The sequence below is a fragment of the Temnothorax nylanderi genome, unplaced genomic scaffold, assembly GCF_030848795.1.
Source record: "Temnothorax nylanderi isolate EJ_2023f unplaced genomic scaffold, tnyl_v1.0 TNYL_tig1361_pilon, whole genome shotgun sequence".
In the NCBI taxonomy this organism is placed as follows: domain Eukaryota; kingdom Metazoa; phylum Arthropoda; class Insecta; order Hymenoptera; family Formicidae; genus Temnothorax; species Temnothorax nylanderi.
Genome location: NW_027250423.1, coordinates 11,513 through 19,884, shown reverse-complemented (window position 1 = coordinate 19,884; position 8,372 = coordinate 11,513). Strand labels below are relative to the sequence as shown.

Below are 8,372 nucleotides of genomic sequence, written 5' to 3'. Positions count from 1 at the left end.
ATCAAGATTTATTTTGATTGATGGTTCGATCCACCACTGTCTTGTATGACCAATGTTGAAAATTATGCTAGGTAAGCGTCACCTATTCCTTGCAATAACAATATTTGCGTAAATGAAACAGCGAGTTTTCCCACGCATCTCGCCTGAGACCCATACATATTAATTCTGCTAACATCGGAGATCTGTAAAACGACATTGATTTTCATAAAATACTTGTATCTCCCTCAGTCAAATCGCTTCCCTGAACTTACCTTAGTATGAAAAGTATTCTTCAAAAGATCCTGAATAATGCTAACTTCGAACAACGCGTCACCTGGTACTGTTCTTACTTTCAATTGATAAATCTCAGTCATTACTTTAGTTTTGGCACTGAAATCACCTATAAAACCGTCTTGATCTCCGGATTTTCGGAAGTTAAGTAACCTAAGATATCACAGATATTAGTTTTGTCTATAAATATAATATGATAAACGATACATTTTGCACACAGTGTACCTTTGGTGGGTATGAGCTTAGCAGCCCATAAGATTTCGTCCAAATGTAGTATCGCGCATATATCGTGATGATCCTCGGTGTAGCCATTAAGGAATTGAACAAAGTAGTTGGCAGCGGCCACAACGTTCGTGTCGTCAATTGAAACTTCTTTCCACCCGAGACAAGCACACCAATGAGGCTCTATGAAGGCATCTGCACATGTTCTATCTAGAGGCACCTAAAGTATCACATTAATTTTACTCTCGTTTTCTTTTCTCATACATTTAATCGTGAGAAAAGTTACAAATTTGTAAATTTTGTCGTTATAGTTATGCAGTAATTACAGTTGATTCAACAATTCGTTATGTAGTTTCTAAAAGTAGTTGAAGATCGCGCTGTGTGTGTTAATCATAAAGTAGGAACAGAATTATCTCTGTGAAAAAGAACCGATACGATCAGTAAATGAGTCGCAAGTCGCAATCTCGAAGTACGAAGTAGTGGGGATATTCTACAGACAGAGCGACATTTTATTCACCAGTGTTAGTCAGAGCTCGTGTTGTGCTACAAGTGATACATTTCGCGGCTAATCTGTTTCCCAAGATTTGCCCAAAGTTCTCGAAATTTTTTTTTTAAGATAAAAATTAATCTGTAAACGTACACGTGATGTGGATGACTTTGGACATGTGTTTATATATTCACTTCGCTTTATTGTGTTTTTTATTAATACTTAATATCCGCTTTCGTATTTTCAAGAAAGATTAAGTGATTTACGGTAACTTATCTGTTTCTGAAACTCTTTAGAAGATTTATAATCCATTATTTCATATCGCAGATAACTTTTTTAATTTTTAAGAAAACTCGACTACTCGATAAGGCGTTTGTTTCGATGAGTAATAGTCAAGATAAAGTGCCTTGTGCTTACGTCAGTTCTAAAACCGTATATCGAAAGATATTATCGTGTTTTTAACTACGTTTTCATAAAAGAATGTTTAATTACTACAGTATCGTAATGAGATGGAAATTGTGTATCTTCTCTTGTTGATAATCTCATTCAATAATCGTAATTTTCTCTTCGCGCAGATTTTTGGTCGTATAATTTTAGATTTATAATTAAAAAGACATTTAATTATGATCTTGATATTTACTCAAGTGTAACGTTTTATCTCGTACTTGTGAAGTATTCTTGGAATCGTATCGTCCCGAATTACTGCTATTAGATAGTATGCGTGCATGAGTCAACCAATGTTTCGCATAATTACTACAATGAATTACAGCTGCTACTACATAAAAGAGTGGCGTTTTTTTTGCATTAGTCCTTTGCATTATAAGAATTGTCAGTTATCAAAATATCAAATGGTAAAAAAAACTTGGACCTGATTAGTTTTCCTTTTGTTTTAGTATACGACTTATATTTACATTTTTTTTTTAAATGTAGATGTTAACATTTTATCTCAAATTGACAAAAGTTAAATACGTTAGCTATGAATGATAACAGATCATCTTAATTCTGATATTTATAAAAGACATTATAATGCATGAAAATTAGATTTATAAAGTACACACAACTGTAATTAATATACATTATATGATTACAAAGGATTAATACTGATATAATTGCGTTGAGTTTAAATTCAGATATAAAATACATTAATAATGATCTTTATCTTATTGCAGATAAGGTATAATTTTACATTTGACGAGTTCTTTTTCATGTTTGTACTCTATTAATAGAACAAAATTAAACTGGTGAATTAATTTTTGGCATTAACTTATCAGACTTACCTTATCAAACAAACTGATGGCTCTTTGACGACGATCCCCATCTTTTGGTGTATCAAAGTCAAGTATGTTCTCCAACGTCTTGTGTATGTCAAATGGTGATGTTAAGTATTGTGTGTTGTACACAAAGTTTGCGTATGCTTGTGGGTGGGCTTGCTTGAACCAAGGTGGAAAAATGAAGAGAAAAAACGGTAATCTTTCCTCTTGCTTGCCTTGCAAAGTGTTACGAATGTCTGCGAATCTATAAAACGGAAATAATGCTTGGTTGCGTATGTATGAAGTGTAAAAGATATAGAGCATTACACTATTTATATATAAGAGGCATTCAACCTGTGTCCATGATCGCTCATCAAAATTAAAATGGTATTGTTCAAATGTCCGAGATCATAAAGATCTTTCACCCAAGAATATAATCATCGTCCACTGCCCCGATATACGTTGTAAGAGTCCGTGAGAAAGTTCTCCATGAAATCCAAACGCGAATTTTGGCTGCTTTTTATACGTGTTGAATATCGTTTTTATGTAATTCATCATCACCTACATAAATACATATGCCTCAATAATTACAGAACCAAATAAAAGTTTAACAAGGATATCAATCAAAAAGAAATTTCGTTTGCTCTAATAATATATAGCTTTAACAAGTTTGAATTGTATTGCGATCTAACACAAATCAAAATTTTGAAGCATATTTTCAGCTTTTTTTTGACGTTGCTTTTTTTTTTATCTTATCAGTAAATTCATATAAATTTATATTGCATTTAATACCATATGACGTGGAGTGCCAGCTATGCAGAATTTATTATATGTTTTAAAGTATGGAGAAGCGGCTAGATAATAGGTGCGCATATAGTGGTGAGTCGGTTGCTTATCAAATCCTTTCAGGCGATAAGTAAACGTTCCGATATGCGGTACATCTTCCATAAAACTTGTTATGTATCCGTGTTCTTCATATTTATTCCATATCATAGGATATACGTTAACGTAATTCGCATTGTGAATTCGTTTCCGCGTTTCCGTAATTCAAGTTCGATCTTGCCGGTTAGGATCGGAATAAGTGCCTGCGGTGTGCCATCCCCTACAATGTTGTATCCCTCTAGCACCAGAGCATTCAGTTGTTTTATGAAACGATAAGTCCTGGGGAGTTTGCGAACAAACGTGTTTCGTGACAGCGAATCGAAGCCGAACATAAGCACGTTCAATTTTAGGCCCGTGTCCGGCACGTTCTCCCAATTGTGCTTCTGTTTGATATACGGATCATATTTCCACGCCAGCGAGTATACTGTGCCACCTAAACATATTCACTATCAGTGGAATAATAGTGGGTACGTTTTTGAAAGTAAATAAGCAAATTAACTAACACATCTCCACTTTTCGACTTGCATCTGACGTCTGCAAAATCGCTCTCCCTCAAAATGTAAAAATCATCAGCCTCTATACCGTCCAACAATTTTGTATCGTAGTCATCTGTTCTAATAATTTCTGAAAAAAGATAACAGTATGGATTACTAAATAGAATAATGTTAAATGATTGTGCGATAATTTTGCGCTAATTATTGGAAATCATTACGATATTTTATTCATATAACAGTATATAGGGAATATTATTTTTAACTTACCACTGAAGATGCATCTTATTTGTCCGTGTTTCGTCTTCGCTTTGTTAGTAATAACAAGTCTTGAACCTTCCACTATGACCCAATCTCCTGGTCCACAAGATAAGGGTGGCACATCATGTATGAACTTCATTATTTCCGGACGAGAGATATTCAACTGAGGTAACTTGCACGCAACAATACCATCTCTGTACAATTAATAAAAAGTAATGAATAATAAATACATAATCAGAATTATAAATAACAAGTGTAAAGCTGACATGCATAATGTGCTTTGCTTTTTTCTTGCCAAATACAAAATATTAACTGGAATGTTATGTGCAATTCAGCTCACTTGTTAAAGGGAGAATATCATATACGTACCTCACATAAGACTGTTCTGATTCTTTGATCAATTGTGATATGTACATTCTGAAAGTATTTAAAAATCAGAGAATGTAAAAATGTACATCAACATTTGGCACTGAAGTAAAAATACTAAAAATATCACTCACAATTTGTTTAAATTGACATATCAGATTCATTAAATCCTAACTCTATTCGTATTACTTGAATGACGCAAAATAAAAGTGCTGCGGACAGTCCTGCTATTACGCAGCGTCGAAAATGGCACGCTGTCACCCTCATGTTTGTTCAGTTTATTTCTGTCAAGTATAAAACATCATCAGCTTTAGATTAATTGAGACTAAATAAACATAATTTTGTGCAATGTAATTCTTTACCATAAATTTAATTTTTTCTCGTCTATTAAAAAACACGAGCACTGCTTTTATTGTTCTCGGAAATATCACAAAAGAATTAAAAAAAATTAAAATAAAACGTTTATGATATGTCAGAATAAATTGATAATGCACAGTTCACTGTTTGATCATTTGCTCCAAAAGTAATATAACGAGTAATATAACGAGATTAAGGATTAATGTAATCTCAATCTAAACAAGTTAATGAAATTATTTAGGCATGCCAAAGACATATCTTCTTACATATTCAGGCATATGATTGTTAGTATAAGAATGACGTTGATCCCAACTCAAACTGATACGCGAGACTGACTGCATCAGAGAGCACTGTTGTGTTGTTGGCTGCTGTACGAGACAGACACGGGCTTTCACTTATCATAATATATGGTATGATAATGGTATGATGTATTGCCGAATATCACAGATGTGAATATTTTTCTTCTGTCACTACAATTTCAATACCATTGAAACTTATCCTGTTGAACCCTGAAATAGTCCGATAATATTATCCTGGATGTTGTTTTAAATTGCATCGATATTGCAGCTTGTAACATAACAATATATTTTTAAATAAAATATAACATATATTTATATATCAATGTTCACTATACTATTATTTTGCATATAGGTATCTTAATGCAAAATGTTTTATCTATCCCAGCCTTAATTCAATTCCAACAAGAAGGAATTGAATTAATATATGTATATTGAATTAAATATATAATTGACATGTTTCTTTACAATGTAATGTCCAAGAGAAACTTAGTACTTGCATCAAATTTATACCAAATAATAAGGAAACTGGCAGTTCGTTTAGCATCACAAGTCACTTGCAAGAACTGCATGTGTACCGCATGAATATTTAAACAGCCAAACAATGACGTGTCAAGAAGATAATGACGAGACCTGGTCTCTCATGTCGAATGACGCAAATTACAATATGCAGATTAAACTTCAATATCGTATACGTTTGCCGTCTTATCAATCTTATCATTTAATTTCCGCACGTATGCACAGCAATTGTTTGCGGATGCATCTCGCACGTGTGTCGCAAGATAAGATAACCTTTAGCTCTACCTCCGCATAACTGACGGCCAGGTGTGATTCTGATGATGCACTGACGAGGAATTCCGGCGTTAATTAGTAACGTTCAATTTACGACGGATGAGCGGCAGCTCGGCGGGTGAAAACGCATGGCACGGTAAATGGCTGAATGGCAACGAGAGACAGAGTACGACGGAGTTCCCATCGATGCAACGACCTCACGCACGCAGTGCAGAGTGCACGCACACGCGTCGCCTCTCTTTCTCTCTCTCTCTCTCTCTCTCTCTCTCTCTCTCTCTCTCTCTCTCCTCCTCACTTCCATCTCTCATCTCTCTCTCTCTCTCTCCTCTCTCTCTCTCTCTCGTCTCTGTCGTTTGCACAATTGCGAGAATCTCTAGAGGGTCCAGCGGAGCGCGTCGCGACGCATCGGCATTCCGAACAGACGCGGACGTCTCACCATTCTCGCTCTACTCCGGCGAAAATCGGAGCTCCGTTGCGCCTCCGTTCCGTTTGCGAGATGAGCCACCGTGAGAGAGACGCCCGTTGGCCCGCTCGGCTCTCCACTGACTCCACTGTCCACAAATTCCGCAATCTCCGCATGCATACATGTATACACGGCGCGCGCACGTGCCTATGCGTGCGTGTGTGCAGGTGTGAGGGTACAGCGGAATGCATTAATGCTGTTCGGGACGGTCGTGTCCTGCAGGGATACTTGGTGATCTTTCTCGGGGAAAAGGAAATTTTCAATCCTTTTTTTCAATTTATCAAATTTTTATCCCACACGATTTCTATTTTCTAAATAATTTTATTTAATATTATTATTTCTATTAAATAAATAAAGATAATCTTTTATTGGCAGATTATTAATCTTATATTTTAAGATAGATATTACAGATATTAAGATATTAATTTCTTATTTAATATATTAAATTTCTATAGAAAGTTTAATGAGATGTATTAAATAAAGTTAGAAAATCGAAGTTGTTTGATATTATATATTTGCATTTAATATATATATATGCAAAAAGTTTTCTATCAAACTTTGTGTGTATTAAATAAGGTTCGAAAATCTTTGGGGAAGGGTTTGGAAAATTTCTCTGCTAGTAAAATTATTTTTCAATATATCAAAAAATAACTTGACTGACAAAGAAAGGAATTGTGAAACTAGAAATAAGAACTGCAGTGTTTGTTCAATTAACGTACGTTCTTTGCACGCGATGGTTGAGCCGACGTACGATTGATGATTTAACGCGAACGGGAAGTTAAGACGTATGTTTCTCCTTCTCACGAGCGTTACGGGCGTTATCAAATTTGACCATTTGACCGTCGAACGTAAACCGGATGCTGGACACCACTAACCCGTCCGATCGTACGAGAGATCCTCTCACGTTTCGACAGATGCACAGCCGCGTACCGCGAGGTCCGCGAGCGACAAACACGTCGAAAGTCCGGGCACGATCGATGGATGACCGCGACGTCATACGACTGAAGTTCAATCTTACATCTATAAAGAGTACAAGGGCATACATATTTCCTCCGTCGAGTTGCGTATATAGAAATTTTTCGCGTTCGCCCCCCGCTTCACGAGACGGTCCCGTTGATGATTGACCACTAAAATTCACGTTCCGAAGAATTTCGCGAATAAGGTATTCGTGTCTTCCAGATTTCACATGAATTTTGATATAACTATAACGCAATTACAATTGCGATATTTTGTTATGAGGAAACTTGTACTGTTACTTGAAGAGGTCTGCTGTGATTCACTTGTCAATTCACTTATGACAATTTAAACGAGTAACGACACTTCTGCCCCGTGCAGCGGATTTCGCATAAAGGGCGCATTATCCCATAGATGTATATAAGTAGACTGACAAACATTGCCATTGTAGAGCTTCCGGCAAGATCTGTGGGCCTATAACTCTTAACGACAGTTTCGTTATCGTTATATTTGCGTTGCGCAGATATTTATGGTAAAAAAGCTACGCAACGACAATACAGGTAACGATAACGAAACTGTCGTTAAGAGTTATTACAGAATAGGCTCACCGAAGGACAAAAGATATGCTTGCGGAAATTGTGTCGATTAGAAAAAGAAAGCGTCTCCGCAAGCATATCTGCTGGCCTTCATATCTTACCGGAAGCTCTCCAAAATGGGAATGCTCAGTCTATTATATACGTCTACGTGCATCCATTTCACGCATGATGCGCATAATGCATCATTTATCCTTGTTGTTCACCGAATGTTAAATAAGGATAAACGATATCATGCGTGAAACGGAATAATGCACCCATAGACTTGTGAGACTATTATAGCACGTATAGGTAACATTTTAGGCAGATTTTTTATTAACTCAAAATCGAAATTTTTTGAGTTGTGATATATACATTATATATATGTATAGTGATATATATATTATATGTGATATATGTATATATTATATGTATAAATAGATAATAAAATATAGATATATACGTATACGTGTTTATCTATAATAAAAATCTCGAAAAAAACGACTTTTTGAAAGCTTAATTTAAACCTTTCGGCGAATGACTTGTTCGCAATCACGGATTTTGGAAGGTGTCTGATCTAATAATCTACCGTTTAATATTTCAAGTCCGAGATGGTCTCTCAGATATGCGACAGACGATCGAAGCAAATCGGACAATCGTTTTATACGCACTCGCGATCACATCCACGTGTTACTTACGTGTCGGCACG

General features: G+C 35.7%; 1 pseudogene; it reads right to left on the bottom strand.

Annotated features, from left to right (window-relative positions):
* Nucleotides 1–45: 45 nt before the first annotated feature.
* Nucleotides 46–8,372, bottom strand: LOC139787248 (uncharacterized; annotated as a pseudogene).